Here is a 15,063-nt window from a genome sequence, read left to right as displayed (position 1 = left end):
ACAGAAATGATTCCAGGAATATGACAGAGGGGTGAAGTACAAATGTATATTATAAAACAGAATGGAAAACAGAGCTATCAAGTCACTTTGTGAGCAAACCCAGTTGAAAAGAACAGTAAAATAACTTTGAAGGATATTTCCCAAAGTGAGACTAGGTAAGTAAGTTGCTGGCTGTTTGTCAACTGATATATATATATGGTATTTGAGCCAAGAATAATGTATGTCTGCTCATAACAGACAAACCAGTATGTCAATAAAATGAGTCAAACTTTCTTAAAGTGTATCTGTTACAGCCTTAGGCTGTTGTCTATAATAATGCAAAAGCCTTCAATTTCAGTTTAGGGCTTGTTTTTGTTTTGTCATGTTTTATTTTAAGAAATGGTGCTTGCAAGTGTCATTATCATTAATTACTAAAAAGAGAGGGTGAGCTTTTATCTCTATCAATAAGAAATGCAACTTCTTTTTAGTACACAAATAACGATGCAAAAAGAACTAGGAAAAACAGCGTTGTAAATGAAGCTTTTGTGCTACAAGCATTCACAATCTAAAAGATGTTCAATAAAATCTTTTTTTTTTTTTTGTACCGGGATCGAACTCAGGACGCTGCTTGAATACTCAAACTCCACCTATATTCTTAAAAGAAGAGCAATATTCAAGCTTTAAATGTCACAAGTTCATCTCTTTCAGTCTTGTGCAACAAGTTCAAATTTCAAACCTAGGCATGGGGCAATTAAATGAAAATAAAAAAAGCAAAATCTCCTCCATAATGCCGTGAACGACCAACTTATACAGTGAAGGTGGTTTTGCTGCAGAAATTAACAAAGAACATAAAGTTATTTATTCACTTCTGCCATTTAGGCAAGCAAAAGGAAAATGAATTTTAGCTGCCTATTACTCAAATTCCTGAACTACTTTTCCAAAGGCATAAAAAATAACTCTCTTACCTTAATGATTTTGATGGAAACTCAAGTTATTCACCAGACTTTATGAATCTACTTCAGGCACTGAAATTATTTCAGTAAGTCCTCTTCCATGAAACCAGAAGCCTTTTAGTAATGACCCTGGACCAGATAATAGGAAAGGCAGGAAAAGCAGGGTCCAAAGCCAGAGGGTAATTGTGATTCAAAGACTCTTTTATGCAAATAAGACCCTTAAACAAGCTAATGTGATTTTCTACATTTTATCCTCCATCTTTTTTATTTACATTCAGCTGAGAAGCCAAAATCAGAAAACAGTAGATTTCTAACTTCTTCATTCAGCCTCTCCTGTGTAAAAACAGCCACGCAGAAATGCATGACAGTCACTCAGAATCTAATAGTGCACTCTCAGGAGTCACATGTCATGGTTCCAGAACAATTCTGAAGTCAGTTCCAGCAAATGATAAATTACTTAGGTAGGGTACAAAGACCTACATTTAGTGGTTAACCCTTCCACTTCCTTTTGTATTATCAGATAGCCTGAAAGGGAAGCTGTCTCCAGGAGAAGGAAATGCACCACTGACCTTCTCAAGGCACTCACTGGCTCCTTGTGACATGGATGCACACTCAAATTTGAGAAAATTGTTGGGGCTTACAACACAATATCCAAAAGTATAATACCTTGGCATGCTGAATACTTTGAACTAAAGGGAATCTAGAGAGCCTCAGAAGTAAGATCTTTCTGACCTTCTTTTCCCCTCCTTTCTACTGCCCCCTAATCCCTAAAGTTAGCCCAAAGAAACTCGGATTTCTCCTCTGCAAGGTAAGTCATAAAAACTAAAACTCTTCTTCCTCAAATCAAGCCATAAAACTTGGAAATATTACTCTAACTTTTCCCTGCTTTTCTGTGTGGGAAGAGGCCTTAAAGCAATTTTCTGATCTACTTTGTCAGATCTTAGGTCATGTGACTCTTGTTTCAAAGGCGTCCTGGCCCACACCTACAAAGAAGAAATGACAGAGAGGTCAACAGAAATTTGGACAGGCTTTGTTAGGTATCCCCTCTTCCGTCTATTCACTTATATACTTTTTTTACAATCACATTTCTACGTAGCTGTCTATACTTCATCAAACCTAAGCCAAAAAACAGACAGTTTTTCCTGGGTCTTTGGGTATTCATTTTAAAAGGCTCCTGTGTCACATAAAACTTGGATTAAATTAATTTTTTGTTTTCTGCTGTTAGGCTGTCTTTGTCTGTTTTATTTCAGACCTTACCAGAAATCTGGGAGAGCCGAGGAACCTTTTCTATCCCTAGGAAATCAAACTGTATTTGCCATGAACTTTCAGGTGTTTAACAGAGTGCTATATGAGAAAATAAATGATTCTCCAGGATTACTGTTGAATCACTGTAACTCTGAGTCAGACTAAGGACAAGCCAGAAACCCAAAACAGGTTGCAGGGTAAGATAAAACTGGGTTGGAATTCTGAATGCACCATTATCTTCTGAGCGATATCATTACGAGCCAGTCACTTATTAGCTTTCTGCCTCAATTTCCTCAGCGTAAAATAGAAATAATAATAGTACCTGCTCTTAAAGTTGGGGGGGGGCAGTGAATGATACAATATACTCATTAATGTTTGCTGTTATTAACAAAATAATGAAATGAAATGAATGAAAAATTATAAATGGTAAAATCCTTAATAAATACAATTTTTTAATACTACCAAGAATTATTCTTCGGTAGTCTCCTATGAATTCAGTGCCAGCTGATCAAAAGGAAGTTCCAAAGTGTTGTGTTTTTCAAGGTTCTTATCTGCATTCTCTTCTCCTTAAGTTTCCCTTATAAACTTATCATCCTTATGGTAAAACTGGGATAATAAAATTTTCCTTTTTATTCATAGCATTTGCTTTTGTCATTATTAGTATTATTCAAATAATTCACAGCAGCATGGTTCTCTGCAGGCTTCTTAAATTTGGATCAACAGCAATCGCAACTACAGTCTTTAAAGTTCATAGAAATAAAGTTAAGGGGAATTTGAGCCACTGTTCCCATCTCTACCTCAAATAAGCATGCGATTAAATTTTTTTAAAAAAAACAAACTATGCTTATTAGGAAAACAAAATTTCAAGGTAACTGCAGTCCCTCAAACCATAATGCTACTTTTATTTCCAACTTGAAAATCCAAAAAATGTCTATGAGGATACACTTGGAACTACCGTTAGGTAGGTCAATATGAGAAGTGATTCTACTCTCTATCTTACAGAACACAGATGATGCAAGAACAGACCCACATATACAGTGAGCGTGATACAGTATTATGCCCACTTCTTCCCTTGCTCTCTTTTTCTTCTCCTAATTGTCTTTCAGGATCTCAGAGAAGGATACTTGGAAATTCCACTAGGGACCAACTGTAATTTCTCTTGAAGATGCTAAACTATTCCAAAACACAAAACTTATGTACTATCTCATTCATGCATCCATTTAACAAACATGCACTGAACATCTATTTTGAGGCAGAAACTGTCTAGAAAAGGAAGAACTTGGGACAAGAAATACCATTTGATAACTATTCAAGGTTATCATTTTTCAGATGATACATTTTTTTCTCACATCCATGATTAGAAAACCTCAATTGGAGGCAGAAGGGAAACAATGTTAAAGCATTGTGAAATACTAGTATAGCTGAATATTCTCATCAGTGTTCACTGATGTACTCAGGTCCCAATTCAGTTCCCATCAGAGATAATAGCAACCAAAGGTTAGTATGAGGCCAAGAAAAGTAATTCAAAAGCCCTAGTCCCCAAAAAGGCAAAGATCTCCATCAGTAGAGCCACCACGAAGAAACTGCTAAACTTGGTCACCAGTGTGTCATCTACGCAGCCTGCAATCTATTCTCTTTCCAGTTGAGTGTTAACATTGATCATATCATTTAGACACAGCTCTCACAAACTGCTCCTGCCTGTCCAGAAATCTGCATGGAAGCAAAGAATCAAAATGCCCTTTCATCTAAAGAAATGTGAATTAACTCCCTCCCTTTTTAATTACTTACAATTACTTATAATTATTTATAAGGATTTTTTTGCATAACAAAATCCAACTCTAATCAATATGTGCAGTATATCCCAGCTGATTAGTGTAATTTTTGCTCCACCATGATGCTGGAGCTGTGCCAGCCTTACCTAGCACACAATTAAATGTGTGGTAATGCCTGCTGCTACTCACCAGGCCTCATGAGTTAATAGGGAAAAAACTGGATTTGCATTTGCCTCTACCAGGCCCTATGTGCCCTCACTCTCTCTCATCTGCTTACAGACACGTACAAAGCATGCCTGGAGAAATAAAGGTCTGAAACAATTATACAAACCTAAAAGGCACAGCAGCATGAAAAATGGATCTTCAAAACCTAACTCATCATCTTCTCATTTCAGAATATCCTTACAGAAATAAGATATTCCTCTTCCACCTATAATTCTAACCATGAACTGTGAGAAAATTCTAAGTACAGGAAAGACTCAGAGATCTAGACCCACTCAAATCCAATATTATGAATTATGTTCAGTGTACCTTCAAGCTAATTTTCAATAAACACAAATCACTTAATAAGAAACTAAGAGCATTACATATTTCTCATGCTCCTGTGGATTTGGCATTAATGAGCTTTTGTTTGTTAAGCTCACAGAATGACAAAGTGTCTAAAACACAGACATAGCCTTTTTCAATTTCCACTCATTCAAAAAGTAGTTATTCAACATTTTGTGTAATATGACATTTCTAAAACACACACCTGTTTACTTTTTAATTTTCCAGCCTGGCCCTAAAATAATGGATAGAGTGCAGTGTAACTGGAAAAAGAAAAAAAATGGGAATTTTACAAGACCTGCCTTTTAATTTATTCTATTGTTAACTGCTAGGTTATTTCGCATTCATTTATATACATACACACGTTACCATATTATGGACTCGGTAAATTCAACCCTTAATGCAAAATTTTCTTTCAGACAATGGTCAGAACCAAGCAAGCAGCACTCCTGGATACCTCTCAATATACACAGGAAAATCTCAGTACATTATGAGTGTTTATAGATTGGGTGATTTTAAAATATAAATTAGATACGTTGCAAGGACCTTTGCAACAATAACATTCTTACTTTTGTGTCCTATGCTTTCCACATATAATGAACTCAGCATTGAGATACATTCCCATGTCCTTGCCTATTTCCTTCGACTATGAACTTCACAGTCCATATAACCTATGATTAGGTACACAATTCCTCTATCAAAACTTCCATGGAAACAAAGTATTTCTTTTGGAAAGGTGCTAGACATATGGACATACTGAACATGCCCTGTTGGTGTCTTCACCACATTAGCTGAGAACTTGCCCAAAGGACTACAGGACTACAGCTTTGACAGATCAGCCAATTAAGAACCTGAGTGTATACAGCTGCAGGATCTTTTCTTCCATTAGAAAATGTTGACTTTGATTATAATATATTCCATCTAGAATCAGAGTTCAGTCGTAAATCACAAAGGGATCATTTCCAATATTTGGTCATAGACGTTCAATTGTGAAAGTCAATAATCACTTTCCAAGTTGAATAAAACAAATACAGTCATTCAATTTTAAAGATTAAATACTGGCAAGATCAAGTGCTAATAAGAGACCAAAATAATATATTATGCCCCTGGGAATAATGTCTCATAGGGGGAAGGAGACACCTTCACAGATAATTTCATTACAAGAGACAGAATAATGATGCTGTAACAGCAATTGTTATGGCTTGTGTCTAGATGTCCCCCTAAAGCCTGATGAATCATAGGTGGGGCTTTTTCAGAGGTGGCTGAATCTAGAGTGTGTTACTTATTCGTGGTGCAATACTAGGATTAAGTGTGGGAGATTACTAAATCAGTCCACTGATTGGTTTGGCACCACTCTAATCCTGGTAGCCTGGAAACAATATAAGGGACAGAAAGAGACTTGTCACGTCCCTTCCTCCCTTGTTGCTTTTGCTGTTTTCTGCTTTCAATGAACTTCTCTGTGATGCCTCTCTGCCAATCGACCCTCCCTTGGAGCCACCCAATTACGGACTGAAACCTATACATATTGTGAGCTAAATAAACACTTCCTCCTTTAACTTCAGGTGTTGGGTATTTTGTCTCAGCAATGAAAGAAAAGTAACTAAGGAAGTAATACAGGTCAAACATCCTTAATACAAAATTCAAAATCCAAAATTCTCCAAAATCAAACATTTTTTAGTGCTGACATTGACATCACAAGTAGAAAATTCCACATTAGGACTTTCCTTCACATACAAAATTAAAAATTAAAAAAAATCTGAAACCTGAAAAGCTTCTGGGCCCAGGAATTTCAGAAAAGGCATATTCAACTTGTACAAAATATTGTGGGAACATGATAGCATAGTGAGGAGAAAACCACATAGGAGGGAAGGTTGAAGCATGAGTTCGGGATAGCATTAGGGATCCAACCAGTGACTACAGGAGCTGGGAAAAGGGGAGAGATATAAGATCAAAGACCAACATGGGAAGAAAGGACTGCAGAAGATGAGCATCCCTGAGCAATGAGAGGAATTCCTGGATGCCCCAGAGACTGGGAACAAGGGTGATCCTCATTTAGTATGTTCACAAAACAGCTGATACTATCAGAGATGGAGTTCTGGCTTGGCCTGGCCTGGTCCTATTCAGAAATTCTTAAATTTTAACATTCCCTCAACATCTCCATACATGAAGTGGACATTTCTATCTTCTCTTACTCCAGTCCCACCTCCTCCCTTTAGCTCCCATCTGATGCTCTTCCTCAAATTAGAAATGAGGGAGAAGGTCAAATTATTTTCTCTTCCATATTTTTTTGTTAGTGCATATTGGTTCTACTACTGAATGGGTTTCATTTTGGGATACAGACACATAACATACTTTAGTCATTTCTCCCCCATCACCCTTTCTTACCCACCTTCACATCTTTCACATATTTTTGGAGGGTTCAATGCATATAAAATATTTTGATCATATTTAGGTCCCTATTAACTACCCTTACATCCACTTCTGCCCCCTTCTTCCCTTATTCTTGTATAATAATAGTCTCCTTTCCACTCCCTTGTCATCTTTTTAGATTCCACATATTAGAGAGAACACATGATATTTGTCTTTCTTCGTCTGGCTTATTTTGTTCAACATAATGAGAAGGTCAAATTCTTTCAACTTATATATTTGAGGGAAAATATATTTCCAGTATATACACTTTTCCCTCTAAGAAATTTGATATACAAAAATCTAAGTTTAAAAGGACAGGTAAAATACTCTTTACTGCATAAAAGAATTTGCCACAGGTTCTTCTTAAATAAGTAATGAGCTTTAATTGAATGCATTTAAAATGTGACTTGCCTTGAAAAATGTGATTTACACTCAACATTTAAAAACATAACCATTGTATGAGAGCAATCTGAGCTTATTCACTTTGATTATTATAATAGCCACTGATGAGTTGTACAGAAGTGGCAAATCTCATAAAATACCTGCATCTCCCGCTCTTCTTTGGAAAGCAAGTATAATATGCTATTAATCCTCACTATTTAGCAAAAATATACAGTGTAAATTTAATAGAATGTATGCACTGCTGAATATAACTTTGAAATAAAGTGATTAATGTAAGTAATTACACATACAAACCCTACACTTCCAAAGTAAAAGAAGATTATCTAATTATCATATAATTCAAAGAGATATAAAAATTGATCTGGTAATATGTTATCATTTTACATTTCCAATTCAATTTCCCAGATTGTCCAATTTCCTCATCATACTAGTTGTCTCCTGACTATAAATGTAAAGTACTACTGTCCCATTGTTAATCCCAGGGCTTCCAAGTAGATGATGTCACTTCAATTCATCACCTCACTGAGTAGGTTTACACGTGTATTATTTGCCTATTTAGGTAAACAAATCCAGCAAAGAAAGCTAACTATTAAAGAGTCAGGCATTACATTTGTTTAATATGCACCATACAAAAATTAGTCGAAGGTAATGAAAGCACTCTTAATACACATTTGCTAACAATAACATAGAGAAACCAGCACATACCATGGGAAAGACTAACAATATAATGTGTACTTAGTTCAACTAGACTGTGAATGATCTGCTGTCTATTGGACAGATGGAATGCTAGATTACTTTAAACAGCTTCTAGAGAACATATTATGAAGATGAACATATTATAAAACATATATTTATATTATGAACATATTATAAAACTAGCTGTCAAATTTATACCAGTATAGAAGACAGCCACAACTTAAACTGTAAACAGGAAAAGACAAATCCTCAAAGGTTTGGTGAACCATATTTCTCTCTTCTTCATTTGTTGCTACATTCCCCAGCTATCCCTATACTAACTGCAGTACTATCAAGCATCAAACTTCAAGTAAACTTTAACAAGTAATATAATACTTAAATAAGCCTGTTAAGAAATATATATTAAACAAGAAAGGAATTTTCTAATCTCTTATGGGACTGGAAAGCTTTTCATGCCAACAATGAGAAATAAAAAGGATCTGTACCACTAAACCATCAAACATAAAACTGAAATGAATGCAGAGAAATGTGCAGTTAAATGTAAATTCTGCCAGTAGATAAATATAATACAGATCTAGTAGTTTACAAAGGTGAAATTACTCTCACAGATGACTTTTAAGCTGCTAGAGCAAAACTTCCACAATAGCAGGACTACTTTTTTAATACCCGTTTTTCAGAGTTATTAAGCTTGCCTAATGGTTTGCTGAAGTTCCACAATGTGAGGAGTTACCATACGCTCATTTCAAGGGAATAACCATCAATGATATGAGAGAATATTAACGCCATATTAATCCATTTCAAAGTTAAAAAATAAAAGGCACACACTGCTGAAGTCAAGGAGCACAAAATGGCAAATGATCAAGTTCCAACAGCTAAAAAGATCCAAGACATTATGAGCTCTTAATGAGTGAAACATGTCACGAGAAAGAGACCTTCTGTCAATAAATTCCAATCTTTGTTCACTAATTAAACCATCTTATACAGTGTTTGAATATGTAGACACCAGACTTCAACATTTCTTAATTATATTCAATTCCAGGCATATTTTTCCATTTTATTGACATTCTGAAATGCCTTTGCAGTCCTATCAGATAGGTACCAAATTCTCAAAGGAGATTACCACACACTTCTGAATTTTGATTCATCTGATTGAAACTGTTATTATGAAAACATTGTTTTCAAGTGTGGGAAAGATTCATACACTACTTTATCTGTAACAACAGCACTGTTAAAGTCATCTGCAGTTGACCCACTTTCATGTGTACATTTCTTTGCAAGGAGGTCCTCTGCAGCCAGGCTAATCTGCTAAAAATATGACTACAAAATTCTGCCTGGCAAAGGACCATGCCACATGAATCACCCAACTCCCTCTTCAACTCATCATAGCAACTGCCATCATTTAGCCACCACTTACAGCCAAGTAGACAATTTCAAACCACAGTTAAAAACAGACTTCAGATGTCCAAAATATTAATCACATACTTAGACTCTAAAAAAATCAACAAAAACGTCATGTGTAATAGATGTTCTAGGTTTCCAAAACACCAAACCACTTTTTCTACCAACTATAGCTTCATTCTGTCTTAAAAGAACACACAAACACACACACACACACACACACACACACACACACACACAGAGAGAGAGAGAGAGAGAGAGAGAGAGAGAGAGAGAAAGAGATTACGTGATAGAAAAAATCCTGACATTTACACTGTCATTAAGCACATTTGTTATTGAATTAACCCATATCATCTGGCATGCTTTCTGACGTTTAAAAGCGTTAAGTAATGTTCAATGATATTTAGCAATGATATTTAGCAGTATTAATAATTTCAGGCTTATTTCAAAATATAAAACATTGGTAGCTGCTCCAGAGTGCTCACTTTTTAACTTTGCATAGTACTAAAAAGCTTACAATTTTTATCAGATAGTTTTAAATTTAATTTAGTTGAAGTCCTGAACTTTCATAAACCTCTCTGTAAACCTTTCATATTTGTGCCTCATTTAACAGTTGAGTTAATCTCTGACATCTCTAAAAAACAGAAAGAAAAGGGAAGGGAAGGAAAGGGAAGAGGAAGAAAGAAGGGAGGGAGGGAAAAAGGGAGGGAGGGATAGAGGGAAGGAGGGAAGGCAAGCAGAAATACTACTGCATCTGCTCTACAAAGTACAAGTATCAACAAGACATGGTGAACATTCAAGGTAAAAATTCCAATCTTTCACTCATATTATGAAGGCTGGCATGACTTGGCTCACTGTTTATTTTTTGTAACTTTAAAAAGCAAGCAACAAACCTGAATGCTGAATTCCTACAGGACAGAACACCACATATTTCTCTATGCCAGAGTTAGCTCTGAGAGGCATAACTAAATATAGGAAGCCTCAGGACTGAACATACACTATGTGCATCCACACAAGGCTCCCAAATACATTAGAAAAGATTATAAGCAGGGCACAGTGGTACACACCTGTAATCCCAGCACTCTGGGAAGCTGAGACAGGAGGATCAAAAGTTCAAGCCTAGTCTTGGCAACAACTTAGAGACTCAACAAGACTGTGTCTCAAAGAGTAATAAGGGTTGGGGATGTAGCTGTGGGTGAAAGCCTTGGGTTCAATCCCCAGTACCACAGTAAGTATATAAACCTAGTCTATGAGACCTTTTTAAAGTTAGGAGTGGGGAATCACAAAAGGATAATGGAAAAGGGTCCTGGATGAATACTGGAGTCATCACAAAATATTGGATAACATTCTAATCAACTTATGTAGCCTGTTCCATGAGTATGTTCTCCCAAAAAGAAGCCCTGTCTTTCCCCTAAAGAAAGTAAGCAATTAATTCTGCAGTGCTTTGCATAATTTTGGGCTTCATTGAGAATTACTAAATCGAACTGTGTTTACTTTATAACCCTTCTGAAATTTTGCTCCAGCTTGTATTCATTATTCCCTCCTACTTCTGGTTTCGGCTTAGTAACATTTTTCTGTCAATTAATAAATACTTCCATGTGCTGATTTCTACTATGCACATGTATACATCTCCTAGCTTTCCAACAGCACAGTAAGTACATAGAAGTAATGGATCTATTTTACTTTACTTCAAATCCTGCCCATTGCCTTGTGAGAGGTAGTTTCAGTAAATATTGCTGAAAAGAAGTTTAAAAGAAATGAATTTTTAAAAGATAGAAGCAAAGAAAAACAAAACAGAAACAGCATGAAATAGCTTTTAAGAACGAAGTAAAGGAAATGATCTTAAATTCCATGTACCTTTGCAAAATAAAAATTAAAAAGATAAAACTAAGAGAAACAAAATCCTGAATGCTCATAACGGTGAAATACTGAAGTCTGCTCAAAGACCCCTCTCAGGTTCTCTGTAGCCTTTTCTGGACAGGCATGGGAGTAGCCTCAGGAAGCATGGTCTGAAAGGACAATCCCTCAACCTGCCTTAGATCTCCTCCCAGGTCTCCATATTCATTTATATTAACTCAGAGAAGAAAGTAACACTGTGATTACACAAAGTTTGATCATTACATTTAGAAGTCTGTTTTCTCTTTTCTCTGACCATCATCATGCCAGTAAATCCATTCCCAAATTTTCATCTCTTCCACTTAATACATTAAGAAGAAAATCTTTAAAATACACTAAAATTAAGACTAGTCTTGGAATGCCATTTCAATTTAGAATGATTAAAATGTCTCATTTGTCACTGTTACATGTAACTGATAGCCTATTTTGATAGACCAAAAACTGGCTTGAGGCCACTAGTGAAGTGTCAAATATGTTCTAAATAAATTCAAATCTGTGGCATTAAACTGGCCTTTTTAGAAAGGAAGGGAAAACTTTCCTGAGATTATTCTTGGAAAGGAAGCAATGATAGGGCGGGTAGGAAGCTTAATAAATGAGAAGGTAATCAGAAAAATCAATAAATTTGAAAAGCCTATAAAATCAAATTGAGTAAAACACAGGTTATTAACACTAAGAGCGTTCATGGGGAAACTCACACTGTGGTGATTCTCAAGAGGTCGAGCTAAAAAATATATACACAGTCCTTGTAACTGGGTAGAAAGATGCCAATATGACATATTAAAGAATTAGAGATCAAGTAACCATGGCAAAAAATTTTATCAATAAGCAAAACAACACATACAAGGCTGTGTTTCTTCTTTAAATATTGTGAAGACTCTTCATGTCTCTGGAAATCAGAGACTATCTTTTCTGTAAGGACACAGGGCACAATCCTTTTTTGTAGGTCTGTCAGATCCTTTTTCTTTAAAAATTTATTCCACTTCTGGTCTTTGCCACAATTAGTAAAAGCACTGATTCAATAGTCTTCTGAAGGAATCAAAGGAAATCAATTTAAATGGAATGGTCCACCTGATCCCATCTGATGTCCCTCAATGTTCTTGCAGAATGAAAAACCTGGCAATGATTCACAATTGAAGAAATCCAGATCCCCAGTGTTATCCTTTTCCTTCTTACCCAGGAAGAAAAAGCCAATATACCAGTCAGCTGGGTTCAGAGGAATACCATACTTATCTTCCCAAATAGTAAGATAAAGCCACAATGGTCTTTGTGCATATTGAACCATCAATAAAGTATACAACACAACCAGCATGGAGAGCACTCCTCAGACTAGCTGTTAATAACTGAATATCCTCTCCTCACTGGTAATTGCCTTCTTCTATGTGACATCATTCATCAGTCAGATTAAAGAAGGTCATTTTGCAGCATGGGAAGAAGGCAGGCTGAAGATAACACAACCTGACGCATTGAAATATTCTTACGTGAGCAGCTGAAGAGCCCCTGCTTTGCAAAAAGCTGCAGGCTAGCAATATAACCATATAACACACAGGTCAGTGGGCATCCACTCTGTTTATTGCTATTCATTTCATTTTTAGTAGCTCAGCACAACTGTAATTGCCAGTTAACAGAGTCCTGACTATTAAGAAAAAAATCCTAAAATCATTCTGCCGGGAATCAAATAAAAAACAATAAGAAAGGGCGGGGGGGGGGGAGAAAAGGAGGAAAAGAAAAAGAAAGTGAGGAAGGATAAGGCTTGATAGCTGGTCACTGATCAACAAACACTGGTTGGGAAAATCCTGCAGCGACAAGACATGGAGCCAGCCCAGCAGCTGACCACCTTCTGATCTCTGAGACAGCTGCCTTTCATGAGGCACTCTCTGCGTGGTTCAGATATGAAGACGTTAGGACTGGACAGTTCTGGGAACTGTCTCATCCCAGTGCACTGTGCATACAAACTGGCCCTGCATCACTCATTGTTCACAGGCCAAAAAAACAACAACAGGGATTCATGATTGAATATCAGGATCCTGTTTATTTCAAAGGCAACTTTTCTCCCTAAAAAATGTTACTAAAAAAAAAAAACCTTCCCCAAACCCAACCCAACCCCAACAGATAAAAAAACACATCAGAGAGCTGAAGTTATGCATTTTCATCTTTGTCTCTTGTGCCCTGGTTTTCTTGGTTGTTCTTTATTCTCTCACTGTTAAACTGCTCCAATTTAGAAAAAGGTGGCGGGGGCGGGGGGGAGAAAAGAGGAAAAAAAGCAGAAGCAATTGGCTCTGGGCAGTTTCTAGGATCCTGCAGAATCTCTAGCTCTCAGTCTCTTCTCTCTCCCTTTCTGTCCTTATTAGATTCAAATCTTCACGTCACACTAGAACATCATTCAAGCATTCGATAACACGAAGACAAGTTCAATGCCTGCCCGTGAAGATGAAATCCGGAGTTCCTTTAATCCATGCTGAGATGTGAGCATCTTGGTTCCAAATTCCTAGATGGCGGGCTTGCCCTTTCCACCACCTGATTTTGCTGCCTGAATCCAGGCAAAGTCATCTGTAGTCTTTCTGGCTCATTCTCAGTCTCTGCGTTTAACTTGGCCCGGGCAATCCGAGGGAATCTAATCCTGGCAACAAAGCCAGGAGCACAAATCCACCGTGCAGAACCGCTCGGCCGGCTCCCAACCGCCCTCCTCTCACCACCACCACTTGCCTTGGAAAAGACAAGCTTGGGGGCCCGAATACTTCCCCGGCAAGGAGGAGAAAAGCGGCGGAATCCAAAGGTCCAAGATCAGTGTACGATTTGTTATTTGTTTATGCATACATCTTTTAAGCATCAAGGTCCAAGAACTAGCAACTCAAGCCGGTCAAGGAGTGAGAACGTCCATCTCTTTCGGCTCTGCCGGGACAGCTCGCCTGTCCCCAGGCGCTCCCTCCCCCGTCCCGCCGGTACCCAGCGAGAGGGGGAGTTTAGCTCGGGTTTGTCTGACATTTGTAAATGCAAGCGGGATCCAACTTGGAAAGAAAGCGCGGGAGTATGGGGGCGGGGAGGAGGAGAGGAGGAGAAAAGATTCTTCAGTCATTAGCGCTGTCCCGCGCCCCTCCCCGCACCCACGGCTGCCGTAGGTTCACGGAAACCAGAACCGAGTCCGGGTCGGCGCGTGGGAGGCGGCGAGATGGAGCCTTGGCCCAGGAGTGAGCTGTCACCGGGCGGGCTCGGCGGACCAGGAACCGGCTTCCCACTCTGCAAGAAGCAGGCGCCTTTCCCTCCTAAACCTCTCCTAGTCCCCGGGGCCATCTCGCCGAGTAGCGCAGCCTCTCGCGCTCTTCACATCCGAGGCAGGGACACTCTCCCCCACTGTCTGGTTTGCCCCCATTATTATACTTATCTTCAGCCTCAGGACGCCACCTCCAGCGCGCGCGCGGCCCTATACACACACACACACACACACACACACACACACACACACACAGGCACACACACACGGACCCCCACCCCCACCCCCATCGCAGCTGACCCGAGAGGTCTGGTAGGTAGCGGCGGCCAAACTCAGGCCACCCCCGAATCCTTTGGCCCAAGCGTCACCCCGCCCACCACAGTGGGGTATGGAAAAGTGGATTCAAGTTGCTTTCCACGAAGTCTAACCGTGGTCAGTGTTTAACCATATCGGAAAGCACACAAGACAAAAGTCAGCAAGAGAGGAGGGGTGAATACAGAACACAGTACTGCTAAAAATAGCCGGGCTCGCCACCTCGAGTAAGCCTGGGCCCTGATGC

General features: G+C 38.3%; 1 protein-coding gene across 6 annotated transcripts in view; it reads right to left on the bottom strand.

Moving 5' to 3' along the window:
* Fat3 (FAT atypical cadherin 3) overlaps nucleotides 1-15,063 on the bottom strand; it is a 651,224-nt gene that overhangs the window by 634,569 nt on the left and 1,592 nt on the right. The window contains exon 1 of one of the 6 annotated variants that reach the window (XM_087212272.1): nucleotides 945-8,154. The exons of the other annotated variants lie outside the window; for them this stretch is intronic. The gene's annotated coding sequence lies outside the window, so the exon portion shown is untranslated. Of the gene's footprint in view, nucleotides 1-944; nucleotides 8,155-15,063 lie in introns of those variants that run through there. 6 annotated transcript variants of the gene reach the window in all.

The sequence above is a fragment of the Heterocephalus glaber genome, unplaced genomic scaffold (genome assembly GCF_053883595.1).
Source record: "Heterocephalus glaber isolate CG9 unplaced genomic scaffold, H.glaber_assembly_v1.0 deba00001429, whole genome shotgun sequence".
In the NCBI taxonomy this organism is placed as follows: Eukaryota; Metazoa; Chordata; class Mammalia; order Rodentia; family Bathyergidae; genus Heterocephalus; species Heterocephalus glaber.
This window is presented reverse-complemented; position numbering and strand designations above follow the sequence as displayed.